Source organism: Neomonachus schauinslandi, chromosome 2, assembly GCF_002201575.2.
Source record: "Neomonachus schauinslandi chromosome 2, ASM220157v2, whole genome shotgun sequence".
NCBI classification, from domain to species: domain Eukaryota; kingdom Metazoa; phylum Chordata; class Mammalia; order Carnivora; family Phocidae; genus Neomonachus; species Neomonachus schauinslandi.
Window position 1 is genome coordinate 133,931,843 of NC_058404.1, and position 15,239 is coordinate 133,947,081.

Consider the following 15,239-nt stretch of genomic DNA (forward strand, 5'->3'; position numbering starts at 1 on the left):
GCTTTTGAAGTTATTTATATCTGTATCTTTGAAATATTCACAACGATGTGCCAATGCCCACCACTTCCAATTCTGTGCATAGAGACTTCATGTTGGTGGCTTGATAAGCTTATGAGTAACATTATGAGTATGTATTCTCTCTTAAAGAAAATAAAATTAAATATGGTGGGAGACCATGTGATTTAAAATCACTATTCTCCGATCATTACTGACTTTCTGTCAGTCAGACACACTACTCTCCTATTCACCTCAGGGTATTTGAGTTTGCTGCTGTATTCCCTCTGCTTTCCCCTCCACTGTACACTTGGATATCTTTTTTCCCATCAGAGTTTAGAAAACCCTTGTCTGATTATCCTATCTAAGATAGCCCACCCTGTCCTGCCTATTCCCTCACCTGACACATTTGCCATTCCTTCACATGGTCTTTCTTTTCCTTAGAGCCCTTACTACTCATTGAAAGTATATGGTTTATTTGTTTATATGTTTACTGTCTTTCTTCCTTACTATGATATAAACTCCCCAAGGGGAGGAATCTTCTATTATCTTTTTATTTCTGGTTTTTCAATGCCTAAAAGAGGGCTAGGCACACAGTAGATGGCCAGTATATTTCTGTTTAAAAAATGATTTAATATTTGAATAGACAATACCAATGAAAGTCATCTAATTTAAAATAGAGGTTTAGAGATAGTTAAAGTAATATTTGAATATGAGATAAAATGAAATTAGACTACTACCACTTGACAAAAAAGAGGCTCCAATTACTGAGATAAGCTCTTACAAAGAAGACACTTTTTGGGGTGCCTGGGTGGCATAGTTGTTAAGCGTCTGCCTTCGGCTCAGGTCATGATCCCAGGGTCCTGGGATCGAGCCCCATGTCGGGCTCCCTGCTCGGGAGTCTGCTTCTCCCTCTTCCTCTGCCTGCCACTCTCTTTCTCTCTTTCTCTCTGTGTCAGATAAATAAATAAAATCTTAAAAAAGAAGAGGCTGACATGGGGTTTGATCTCACAACCCTGAGACATGACCTGCGCTGAAATCAAGAGTCAGATGCTTAACCAACTGAGCCAGCCAGGTGCCCCTCACTGTTACATACTTATTGAAGAGCTATACATATATAGCTTATAGGCTTGCTTGACTTTGAAGTCAAATATACTAGATATATTCAATCACCCCCAGGTCAAATAGGAATAAAGTGTTAAAAAAAACCCACTTTTTTTTTTGAGGGGGGTGCCATTTATATACATAAAAAGATACTGAATTTTTGCTAAATTTCCTGAGGGATGGAATTTGGGAGTAGATTATGTCAAAATTCTAATTAGAGATGGGATTTGTACATTACATTAATTATTCTGTGCTTTTCTGTGGAAATAATCCCTCTCAAGCAACATAATTTACATGAATGAGGGAGAGGGTTTTATTTTAAGCAACAGCGGCATATTCAGATTTTTTTGTGGCAGTCCTCCAGCCACAGAAGCTAGCTGTCAAGAACTACTTTCTTTCTCAGAAGGCTTCTGTAAAGTGGAAGCTGAGGCTGCAGTTCTATTCCAAGCCAAACTTTGTACAATATGAGCAAATGAAATGCAAAAGAATATTTTCAGTGACTGATGAGGGTAGCTATTTTTAATATTTAAGAGCCTAGTCAAATTTATTGCTGCTTTTTAAAAAGTGTGATCGGGATGGATAGATTATCTGTAATCCATAAAATACTGAAATGTATGGTTCATAAACTGAGGAGTAAAGGGTAACAAGGATATTGCTTAAAAGGAGTAATGTGGAGGTTGGCATATATTTGGGGGAAAGCACATTTATTTGTTATTTCATTCATTTATTCCACAGATAGTTTTTAAGCATTAATTATGTGTTAGGCATTGTTTTAGGTGCTGGGAATACATGAGAGAAATACTTTCCATCTTTAAACAGTCTAATAGGGGAATAAAAACAAGGAAACAGGTTATTGCAACACAGTGTGGTAAGTGGTAGGATGAGAATGTTCAAGGCTTTTTAAGAGCACGTGAAAGAGACAACTAACTCAGATTTATGATGCTTGAGAAGTTGATCATATGATCTTGATTCACCTTGTGGGTTAAGAAGTCTCTGACTAGTATGCAAAGAATGAATTTAAGACAATGATGTGCTAACAAAAGTTTAAAAACTGGCTCTTCAGAGGAACAAACCCCTCAGATTTGTGCCATTTGCCCATTTCTGTGGTGTAAATATTTCCACTATGCTGACTTTAAAGCTACCAAGCCAGTAGACATGGTATGTTTGAAGTTATAAGAGAAAGAGAATAAATGACAGAAGAAAGCTCCTGGAAAATGAGCTAAAGGTAGGTTCAAGATGAAAGGAGGATGAATGGGTCCTCAACTAACCAAAGGAAATAAAAATAAGGGTGTGGATCCAGGTATATTTTTTGTGGTTTATAGTTAGTGTTAGAGTTATGATTTACAGAAATAATTTGAAAATTTTCTATCTACCGTTTTGATGGGGACTGCTAAATTGTCCTCTGGTATTAATTTTCTTTTATTCTTATTAGTAATAGAGCCTCCCTTGCAATGGCCTTCCTTGCAGGTAATGTGGTTATGTGACTATATTTGGGCTAATGGGATATGACTGGGATGATGTGTATATTTTTTTTAGGAAAGGTACAGTAAGTGGCTTACTCTGGATTACCCTTTCTCCTTCCACCTGACTGGGAAATGACTAAAATGGGATCCAGTCTTGGATAGTTTTCATCATGTGAGGGCATGAGCCAACCTGTCTGTTTGGGATCTTGGCTGTCCTCCTGAGCAAAGCCCAGACTGCTTTCCTATCTGCCTTTGTATGTTATGTCAGAAGAAAATAAGCATTTATCTTATTTAAGTACTGGGTTTTAGAGTCTCTTTGTTACAGTAGTTTAGACTGTACCCTGACTACTACAGAGAGATTCTGTATTTTCTGTGAATGAGGAGACAAAATTATTTTCTAAGAATTTAGAGTTGGTTGGAAAGGGCATACAGTTTGAAAGGAGTGAAATTAGTTTAATAGCTAGGGGATGAGGGGGTAGGATAATAGAGATAGGTACTAGGAAAATATAGAAACATTGCTTGGTAATCTTGAGGAATAGAAGACCACTGATCATGGAAAAAGGAAACGATATAAATATGAATTAACTAAATAAACTCAACAAAATAAGGGAAAGCCCTAACAAACAGTTTTAATGTAGGCCATACAATTTCTATCAGAAATGTTCGCATTTCTCAGGCTTATAGTTAAAAACCATTTAATGACAGTAAAGATCAAAAGTATATTTTCAATGTTACATAATTATTTTTTTATTTTATATTTTGAGAGAGAGTGAGAGCGAAAACTCAAGAGAGCAAGCAGGGTTGGGAGGGGCAGAGGGTGAGGGAGAGAGGGAATCTTAAGCATGCTCCATGCCCAGTGCAGAGGCTGACATGGGGTTCGATCTCACAACCCTGAGACATGACCTGAGCTGAAATCAAGAGTCAGATGCTTAACCAACTGAGCCAGCCAGGTGCCCCTCACTGTTACATACTTATTGAAGAGCTATACATATATAGCTTATAGGCTTGCTTGACTTTGAAGTCAAATATACTAGATATATTTAATCACCCCCAGATCAAATAGGAAGAAAGTGTTAAGATCATTGAAATTAAGTAAGACCAAAAAAATGCTTTACCCTTATCATGGGAAGCTTCCTGGAGGAAATGGCTTTTTAATTAAAACACAAAATTCATGTATCTTTACACCTTAAAACAAGAGCCCATATTATTGATTTTACCCTTCTACTATCATACATCTTTCCAAGAGGTAGTAAAATCATATTTGACTTTAAGATCTTTTAGGCCTAGAAGGATATAGCACTATAGTAGTCTTTCATAGAATGGTGAAACTTTTTGTGGTATTTAATGTTCTTTGGGTCATTAAACATTTGATAAGCTGTGACTTTAAGTGTGATGTTCCCAGTATGGACCATGTGGAATTAAATACTTGGAAGCACTCATTAGAAGTAGACTACGTAATTTCCTTGTCATAGATTTCACTATTATTTTACCTGAAAGATGATGTATATTATTTTAAGTTGTGACCTTTATATTCTTCTTTATATTCTAGCAATAGAACACCTAGTAGTCTTATGTTTTGCACAAAATTAGGTAGAATCTTATTCCCTAAGTAATTATGGGAGTAAGGGTTTTTACATTTCTGCTTATTTATCAGGCAGTTTAATTAGAAGTGATTCTTTAAGAATCCACCATGATCAGAATAAATAATTTATCCTGTGAAAAAAACTGTTGCATGTTCACCCAGTGACCACACAAAATTATGATCATAGATTTAATTTTCTTTGTTTTAATCAAGATCCTTTGTTTTCATAAAGTGGGGACAGTTTATAATGCCAGTGAAAGCCATTTTGAAGATGGATAAGGTGTGTTTGTCCATGTAAAGCCTTAAAGAAGCTTGGTGTTCACTGGAAAAATGTTTTAATTTGGGAGACAAAGTCCTAAGCCAAATTCCTTATTATCCACACTTTAATTGAGAAAATTGCTTAACCTCAGTCTTTCTGTCAAGTTTGATTGAGAGATAACTACTAGCTGGAGGTGCACTGGCATGCTGGGTACCTTAAACTATCTTGAGACTTCCTTAAGAGAGGTGATATGTATGTAACAGGGACAGAAAATATTAATGTGTGAGGAGAAATGCTTTTCTCTGTTCTCCTGCCTAACCAATTTACTCTGCAGATTGGCGTAATCTTTAGAGGCTGAACAGTAGAAGCACAAATGGGTACTTGCGTGAAGATACTGTCTTGAGAGAAAAAGAGAATAGCAAAGGATAAAAAGGAAGAGGGAAAGGAAAGGGAAAGTCTCATCAAGAGACAGATGGAAGGAAATTTAGGGAAGAGAGTTGAAAGTGGGAGTGGGGAAAATTGGAAATCAATAGGAATGAGGAAAGTATATGATTTTAAAGAAATGGGTTATAAATTAGATTTTCTTTAATATTCTTCAAGAGGTACACCTAGCAGTTAGAATTACTTTTTTAAAAAGAATTAAAAAATGATTTCTTTAAAAACGCAAATGCTTTGAGAATAACATATCAAAATGAGTAAATGGGAACATTAGTAAGTTGGCATCCAGTACCGTGAAGGGGTTTTCAATTGGAACTTTTTTTAATGTCCAGTTAGCCAACATATAGTACATCATTAGTTTTTGAGAATTACTTTTAAATTACCTTTGGTTGCTGCATGTTGTTACTTTGAATACAACACTTTGCACCAAGTATTTGAGTTTTATGTAAAAACCACAAAAATGATAAATTAGCTCTGTATTTTGAAATACTTTAGTGCTTTATGAAAATCAAATATGATGAAGACAAAAACTTTCAAACAATATTAATATCTGATTGCTAAGAGAGTCAGACGTGGTGAATCTCTGTAAGAAGTCAAATTCTCTGGACATCGTAAACAAACTACAAAATTGTATTGGTTTCTCCTAAAATATTTTATCAACCTTGTGACCACGAACCAGTTAATATCTATGCTGTAAAAGTACAAATGAAACATATTTACTATTTTCCCTTGCTTGATTTTATTGACAGGACTTCAGAAAAGTATGAAATGTGAACTGTTATTTTGAGAATTTTTTGGATTTTGTGAATAGGTGCAGCTTACATCTTGGCTTTATTAACTGCTCAGGCCCTGGGCAAGATAAAATTCTGCATCACATAGCTTTTATTTTCCTTTTATTACAGTGGAACTTGTGGTTCCCCTAAAGCAAGAATGCTGGCGTGTACCCTATATTAAATAGAAATTGTAGATTTAAAAACATTTCAATAGGAAAACCCAAAAGACTTCCCCCCCAAAACTGCTAGAACTCATACAGAAATTCAGTAAAGTGGCAGGATACAAAATCAATGCACAGAAGTCAGTGGCATTCCTATACACCAACAGCAAGACAGAAGACAGAGAAATTAAGGAGTCAATCCCTTTTACAATTGCACCCAAAACCATAAGATACCTAGGAATAAATCTAACCAAAGAGGCAAAGAATATGTACTCAGAAAACTATAAAATACTCATGAAAGAAATTGAGGAAGACACAAAGAAATGGAAAAACATTCCATGCTCATGGATTGGAAGAACAAATATCATGAAGATGTCAATGCTACCTAGAGCAATCTACACATTCAATGCAATCCCTATCAAAATACCACCCACTTTTTTCAAAGAAATGGAACAAATAATCCTAAAATTTGTATGGAACCAGAGAAGACCCCAAATAGCCAGAGGAATGTTGAAAAAGAAAAGCAAAGCTGGTGGCATCACAATTCCAGACTTCAAGCTCTATTACAAAGCTGTCATCATCAAGACAGTATGGTACTGGCACAAAGACAGACACATAGATCAATGGAACAGAATAGAGAGCCCAGAAATGGACCCTCAACTCTATGGTCAACTAATCTTCGACAAAGCAGGAAAGAATGTCCAGTGGAAAAAAGACAGTCTCTTCAACAAATGGTGTTGGGAGAATGGGACAGCCACATGCAGAAGAATGAAGCTGGACCATTTCCTTACACCACACACAAAAGTAGACTCAAAATGGTTGAAAGACCTAAATGTGAGACAGGAGTCCATCAGAACCCTAAAGGAGAACACAGGCAGCAACCTCTTCAACCTCAGCCGCAGCAACTTCTTCCTAGAAACATCACCAAAGGCAAGGGAAGCAAGGGCAAAAATGAACTATTGGGACTTCATCAAGATAAAAAGCTTTTGCACAGCAAAAGAAATAGTCAACAAAACCAAGAGACAACCGACAGAATGGGAGAAGATATTTGCAAATGACATGTCAGATAAAGGGCTAGTATCCAAAATCTATAAAGAACTTATCAAACTCACCACCCAAAGAGCAAATGATCCCATCAAGAAATGGGCAGAAGACATGAACAGACGTTTTTCCAAAGAAGACATCCAAATGGCCAACAGACACATGAAAAAGTGCTCAACATCGCTCGGCATCAGGGAAATCCAAATCAAAACCTCAATGAGATATCACCTCACACCAGTCAGAATGGCTAAAATTAACAAGTCAGGAAACGACAGATGTTGGCGGGGATGCAGAGAAAGGGGAACCTTCCTACACTGTTGTTGGGAATGCAAGCTGGTGCAGCCACTCTGGAAAACAGTATGGAAGTTCCTCAAAAAGTTGAAAATAGAGCTACCATATGACCCAGCAATTGCACTACTGGGTATTTACCCCAAAGATACAAATGTAGTGATCCGAAGGGGTACATGCACCCCAATGTTTATAGCAGCAATGTCCACAATAGCCAAACTATGGAAAGAGCCCAGATGTCCATCGACAGATGAATGGATAAAGAAGATTTGGTATATATATACAATGGAATATTATGCAGCCATCAAAAGGAATGAAATCTTGCCATTTGCAATGACATGGATGGAACTGGAGGGTATTATGCTGAGTGAAATAAGCCAATCAGAGAAAGACATGTATCATATAATCTCACTGATATGAGGAATTTTTAATCTCAGGAAACAAACTGAGGGTTGCTGGAATGGTTGGGGGTGGGAGGCATGGGGTGGCTGGGTGATAGACATTGGGGAGGGTATGTGCTATGGTGAGCACTGTGAATCATGTAAGACTGTTGAATCACAGACCTGTACCTCTGAAACAAATAATACATTATATGTTAAAAAAAGAAGAAGAAGATAGTAGGAAGGGAAAAATGAAGAGGGGGAAATTGGAGGGAGAGACAAACCATGAGAGACTATGAACTCAGAAACAAACTGAAGGTTCTAGAGGGGAGGGGGTGGGGGGATGGGTTAGCCTGGTGATGGGTATTAAAGAGGGCACGTATTGAATGGAGCACTGGGTGTTATACGCAAACAATGAATCATGGAACACTACATCAAAAACTAATGATGTAATGTATGGTGATTAACATAACATAATAAAAAATGTGAAAAAATAAAAAGGAACGAAGGGAGGTCAGGAGCTCGATGGTTTAATGGTAACGTATAGTATGTTAATACTCTTAGTTTTTTTAAAATTTAAATTCATTTAGCCAATGTATAGTATATCATTAGTTTTTACTCTGCTTAGTTTTGTACTGTGAAAGTAAAAAATGATTTTAAACCAATTAATTATAAGGAAACACACATAAAAAGAATTTCAATAGAATAATGAAGATTCCATACTTAGATATGTTAAAGTGTTAGTTTTCTCTTAGTTATTTTATTTTATAGAAATTTTTAAAGCCCTGAAAAATAACATTGTGGTATATTTATTTAAAAGAGGGCTGCCATAGACCCACTATTCAGGAGGGGAACTGCACATTTTGTGGATCGCTGCTAAAGTGAATTTCTAGGTAGAAGATCAAATCATTTGCCAATATTAGTACATTTCACAAGAGAAGCAGGTGATGCAATTTGCTCAATATGCATGTTTGGCCCCAGGATGTGTGAGACCTCCTAAGCTTGAGCCATCCAGCAAATATCCTCAGAAAAGGTGGCATTGAGACAGAAGCAAATGGTAGAAGTGGTTTGCCATCCTCAGACCTATGAACCATTTTAGCCCACTTCTGTTTGGACTATTCTTGTATAGACATGAGCTACACTGAAACAACATCAACAATAATGAAAAGTGGCAAAGTAAAAGGAATCATTTTCAAGTGCTGGTTAGGTATATTGTGTTCTTATGTTTCTCACCCAAAATCTTTAACTTAAAATTTAATAATTAATATAAATGTGTGGGAAAAATAAACTTCAAGCTCTATTTCATACTATACAGAAATTAATTTAGGGTGGATTAGAGACTTAAACATATAAGCTAAAGCCATAAAACTTCTGGAAAAAATAAAAAATATATTTTACACTTTAGAGTATGTAAAACTTCTTAGGAACCAGAAACCGTTAATTGTAAAATAAAAAAATATGATAGGGCACCTGGGTGGCTCAATCAGTTAAGTGTCTGCCTTCGGTTCATGTCATGATCCCAGAGTCCTGAGATCGAGCCCCACGTCAGGCACCCTGCTCGGCAGGGAGTCTGCTTCTCCCTCTCCCTCCACTCCTCCCCCTGCTCCTTCTCTCTCTCTCTCACTCACACTCTCTCTTTCAAATAAATAAATAAAATCTTTAAAAAATATGATAAACATAAGAAGGTAAATTCCTCTTGTTCAAAAACAGGGCTAGGAAGAAGAAAAGATAAGCCATATATTGGAATTAAATATTTGAATATAGACTCTAACAAAGAACTTGTTCTCAGAAACATACAACATACAATATAGTGATTCAGCTTCTCTATATGTTATGTTATGCTAAGCTCACCAAAAGTGTCATCTGTCACCATACAACACTACTACAATACCATTAACTATATTCCCTCTGCTGTACCTTTTATTCTCGTGACTTTTTCATTCCATAACTGCAAGCCTGGATCTCCTACGCCCCTTCACCCATTTTGACCATCCCTTCACCCCCTTCTCTCTGTCAAGCATCAATTTGTTCTCTATATTTATAGGTCTGATTCTGCTTTTTATTTGTTTACTCATTTGTCTTGTTTTTTAGATTTCATTCCATATTAGTAATATTGTATGGCACTTATCTTTCTCAGTCTGACTTCACTTAGCATAGTACTCTCTAGTTCCATCTATATTGTTGCAAATGGCAAGATCTCATCCTTTTTTATGGCTGCATAATATTCCTCTGTGTGTGAGTGTGTGTGTGTGTTTCCATATCCTAGCTATTTTATTTTATTTATTTATTTTAAAAGATTTTATTTATTCATTTGAGAGAGAGAGACAGACAGAGAGAGCATGAGCAGGGGAGAGAGGCAGAGGCAGAGGGAGAAGCAGACTCCCTGCTGAGCTGGGAGCCTGATGTGGGGCTCGATCCCAGGACCTTGGGATCAGGACCTGAGCTAAAGGCAGACGCTTAACCATCTGTGCCACCCAGGCACCCTATATCCTGGTTATTTGAAATAATTCTGCAATAAACATAGGGATGCATATCTCTTTTCAAATTGGTATTTGTGTTTTCTTTGGGTAAATATCCAATAGTGGAATTATTTGATCATATGGCATTTCTACATTTTTAATTGTTTCAGGAACCACCATATGTTTTCCACAGGGGCTGCACCAATTTACATTCCCACCAACCATGTGTGAGGGTTCCTTTTTCTCCACATATTTGCCAACACTTGTTATTTCTTGTCTTTTTTATTCTAGCCATCCTGACAGATGTAAGGTGATATCTCATTGTGGTTTTGATTTGCATTTCTCTGATGATTATTGATGTTGAACATTTTTTCATGTGTCTGTTGCCATCTATATGTCTTCTTTGGAGAAATGTCTTTTCAGGTCTACTGCCCATTTATTAATGGGATTGTTTGTTTGGTTCATTGGTTTTTTGATGTTTAGTTGTGTGAGTTCTTTATATATTTTGAATATTAACCCCTTTATTAGTTGTATCATTTGTAATATTAACCCCTTTATTGGTTATATATTTGCAAATATCTTCACCCATTCAGTAGGTGGGCTTTTTGTTTTGTTGATTTCCTCTGTTGTGTAAAAGCTTTTTATTTTGCCCCAATAGTTTATTTTTGATTTTATTTCCCTTGCCTTAGGTGACCAATCTAGAAAATATGTTGCTATGGCCAGTGTCAGAGAAATTATTGCCTATATTCTTTTCTAGGATGTTTAGGATTTCAGGTCTCACATTTAGGTCCTCAGTGCACTTTGAATTTATTTTTGTGTATGGTGTTAGAAAGTGGTACAGTTTCATTCTTTTGCATGTAGCTGTTCAGTTTTCCCAACATCATTTGTTGAAGAGACTCTTTCTCCCCATTGTATATTCTTGCCTCCTTTGTCAAAGATTAATTGACCATATATGTGTGGGTTTATTTCTGGGCTCTATTCTGTTCTTTTGATCTGTGTGTCTACTTTTGTGCCAGTGCCATACAGTTTTGATTACTAGAGCTTTGTGCTATATCTTGAAATCTAGAATTGTGATACCTCTGGCTTTGTTCTTTTTTTCTCAAGATTGCTTTGGCTATTTGGGATCTTCTGTGGTTCCATACAACTTTTAGTATTATCTTATAGTTCTGTGAAAAATGTTGTTGGTATTTCGGTTGGGATTGCTTTGAATCTATAGATTGCTTTGGTTCCCAAAATATATATATATTTCTTTTTTTTTTTTATTCTTATGTTAATCCCCATACATTACATCATTAGTTTTAGATGAAGTGTTCCATGATTCATTGTTTGTGCATAACACCCAGTGCTCCATGCAGAACGTGCCCTCCTCAGTACCCACCACCAGGCTAACCCATCCTCCCACCCCCCTCCCCTCTAGAACCCTGTTTGTTTTTCAGAGTCCATCGTCTCTCATGGTTCGTCTACCCCTCCGATTTCCCCCGCTTCATTCTTCCCCTCCCGCTACCTTCTTCTTCTTCTTCTTCTTTTTTTTTTTTCTTAACATATATTGCGTTATTTGTTTCAGAGGTACAGATCTGAGATTCAACAGTCTTGCAAAATTCACAGCGCTTACCAGAGCACATACCCTCCCCAGTGTCTATCACCCAGTCACCCCATCCTTCCCACCCCACCCCCCACTCCAGCAACCCTCAGTTTGTTTCCTGAGATTAAGAATTCCTCATATCAGTGAGATCATATGATACTTGTCTTTCTCTGATTGACTTATTTCACTCAACATAATACCCTCCAGTTCCATCCACGTCGTTGCAAATGGCAAGATCTCGTTCCTTTTGATGGCTGCATAATATTCCATTGTATATATATACCAGATCTTCTTTATCCATTCATCTGTTGATGGACATCTTGGCTCTTTCCACAGTTTGGCTATTGTGGACATTGCTGCTATAAACATCGGGGTGCACGTACCCCTTCGGATCCCTACTTTTGTATCTTTGGGGTAAATACCCAGTAGTGCAATTGCTGGATCATATGGTAGCTCTATTTTCAACTTTTTGAGGAACCTCCATACAGTTTTCCAGAGTGGCTGCACCAGCTTGCATTCCCACCAACAGTGTAGGAGGGTTCCCCTTTCTCCGCATCCCCGCCAACATTTGTCATTTCCTGACTTGTTAATTTTAGCCATTCTGACAGGTGTGAGGTGGTATCTCATTGAGGTTTTGATTTGGATTTCCCTGATGCCGAGCGATACTGAGCACTTTTTCATGTGTCTGTTGGCCATTTGGATGTCTTCTTTGGAAAAATGTCTTTTCATGTCTTCTGCCCATTTCTTGATTGGATTCTTTGTTCTTTGGGTGTTGAGTTTGATGAGTTCTTTATAGATTTTGGATACTAGCCCTTTATCTGATATGTCATTTGCAAATATCTTCTCCCATTCTGTTGGTTGTCTTTTGGTTTTGTTGACTGTTTCCTTTGCTTTGCAAAAGCTTTTTATCTTGATGAAGTCCCAATAGTTCATTTTTGCCCTTGCCTCCCTTGCCTTTGGCGATGTTTCTAGGAAGAAGTTGCTTCGGCTGAGGTCAAAGAGGTTGCTGCCTGTGTTCTCCTTTAGGATTTTGATGGACTCCTGTCTCACATTGAGGTCTTTCAACCATTTGGAGTCTATTTTTGTGTGTGGTGTAAGGAAATGGTCCAGTTTCATTCTTCTGCATGTGGCTATCCAATTTTCCCAACACCATTTGTTGAAGAGACTGTCTTTTTTCCATTGGACATTCTTTCCTGCTTTGTCAAAGATGAGTTGACCATAGAGTTGAGGGTCCATTTCTGGGCTCTCTATTCTGTTCCATTGATCTATGTGTCTGTTTTTGTGCCAGTACCATGCTGTCTTGATGATGACAGCTTTGTAATAGAGCTGGAAGTCCGGAATTGTGATGCCGCCGGCTTTGCTTTTCTTTTTCAACATTCCTCTGGCTATGCGGGGTCTTTTCTGGTTCCATACAAATTTTAGGATTATTTGTTCCATTTCTTTGAAAAAAGTGGATGGTATTTTGATGGGGATTGCATTGAATGTGTAGATTGCTCTAGGTAGCATTGACATCTTCACAATATTTGTTCTTCCAATCCATGAGCATGGAATGTTTTTCCATTTCTTTGTGTCTTCCTCAATTTCTTTCATGAGTATTTTATAGTTTTCTGAGTACAGATCCTGTGTCTCTTTGGTTAGATTTATTCCTAGGTATCTTATGGTTTTGGGTGCAATTGTAAATGGGATCGACTCCTTAATTTCTCTTTCTTCTGTCTTGTTGTTGGTGTATAGGAATGCCACTGACTTCTGTGCATTGATTTTATATCCTGCCACTTGACTGAATTCCTGTATGAGTTCTAGCAGTTTTGGGGTGGAGTCTTTTGGGTTTTCCACATAAAGTATCATATCATCTGCAAAGAGTGAGAGTTTGACTTCTTCCTTGCCAATTTGGATGCCTTTGATTTCTTTTTGTTGTCTGATTGCTGTGGCTAGGACTTCCAATACTATGTTGAATAGCAGTGGTGATAGTGGACATCCCTGCCGCGTTCCTGACCTTAGGGGGAAAGCTCTCAGTTTTTCCCCATTGAGAATGATATTCGCTGTAGGTTTTTCATAGATGGCTTTTATGATATTGAGGTATGTACCCTCTATGCCTATACTCTGAAGAGTTTTGATCAAGAAAGGATGCTGTACTTTGTCAAATGCTTTTTCTGCATCTATTGAGAGGATCATATGATTCTTGTTCTTTCTTTTGTTAATGTATTGTATCACATTGATTGATTTGCGGATGTTGAACCAACCTTGCAGCCCAGGGATAAATCCCACTTGGTCATGGTGAATAATCCTTTTAATGTACTGTTGGATCCTATTGGCTAGTATTTTGGTGAGAATTTTTGCATCCATGTTCATCAGGGATATTGGTCTGTAATTCTCCTTTTTGATGGGGTCTTTGTCTGGTTTTGGGATCAAGGTAATGCTGGCCTCATAAAATGAGTTGGGAAGTTTTCCTTCCATTTCTATTTTTTGGAACAGTTTCAGAAGAATAGGTATTAATTCTTCTTGAAATGTTTGGTAGAATTCCCCTGGGAAGCCATCTGGCCCTGGGCTTTTGTTTTTTGGGAGATTTTTGATGACTGCTTCAATTTCCTTAGTGGTTATAGGTCTGTTCAGGTTTTCTATTTCATCCTGGTTCAGTTTTGGTAGTTGGTACATCTCTAGAAATGCATCCATTTCTTCCAGGTTATTTAATTTGCTGGCATAGAGTTGCTCATAATATGTTCTTATAATTGTTTGTATTTCTTTGGTGTTGGTTGTGATCTCTCCTCTTTCATTCATGATTTTGTTGATGTGGGTCATTTCTCTTCTCTTTTTGATAAGTCTGGCCAGGGGTTTATCAATCTTGTTAATTCTTTCAAAGAACCAGCTCCTAGTTTCATTGATCTGTTCTACTGTTCTTTTAGTTTCTATTTCATTGATTTCTGCTCTGATCTTGATTATTTCTCTTCTCCTGCTGGGTTTAGGCTTTATTTGCTGTTCTTTCTCCAGCTCCTTTAGGTGTAGGGTTAGGTTGTGTACTTGAGACCTTTCTTGCTTCTTGAGAAAGGCTTGTATTGCTATATACTTTCCTCTTAGGACTGCCTTTGCTGCATCCCAAAGATTTTGAATAGTTGTGTTTTCATTTTCATTGGTTTCCATGTATTTTTTTAATTCTTCTTTAATTTCCTGGTTGACCCATTCGTTCTTTAGTAGGATGCTCTTTAGCCTCCATGTATTTGAGTTCTTTCTGACTTTTGTCTTGTGATTGAGCTCTAGTTTCAAAGCATTGTGGTCTGAAAATAGGCAGGGAATGATTCCAATCTTTTGGTACCGGTTGAGACCTGATTTATGACCTAGGATGTGATCTATTCTGGAGAATGTTCCATGGGCACTAGAGAAGAATGTGTATTCCGTTGCTTTGGGGTGGAATGTTCTGAATATGTCTGTAAAGTCCATTTGGTCCAGTGTGTCATTTAAAGTCTTTATTTCCTTGTTGATCTTTTGCTTAGATGATCTGTCCATTTCAGTGAGGGGGGTGTTAAAGTCCCCCACTATTATTGTATTGTTGTCGATGTGTTTCTTTGCTTTTGTTATTAATTGGCTTATATAATTGGCTGCTCCCATGTTAGGGGCATAGATATTTACAATTGTTAGATCTTCTTGTTGGATAGATCCTTTAAGTATGATATAGTGTCCTTTCTCATCTCTTATTACAGTCTTTGGTTTAAAATCTAATTTG

The 15,239-nt window shown here is 37.2% G+C and overlaps 1 protein-coding gene across 1 annotated transcript in view; it reads left to right on the plus strand.

The window, feature by feature from the left end:
- MAPK10 (mitogen-activated protein kinase 10) overlaps positions 1-15,239 on the plus strand; it is a 324,165-nt gene that overhangs the window by 74,761 nt on the left and 234,165 nt on the right. The window lies entirely within an intron of this gene.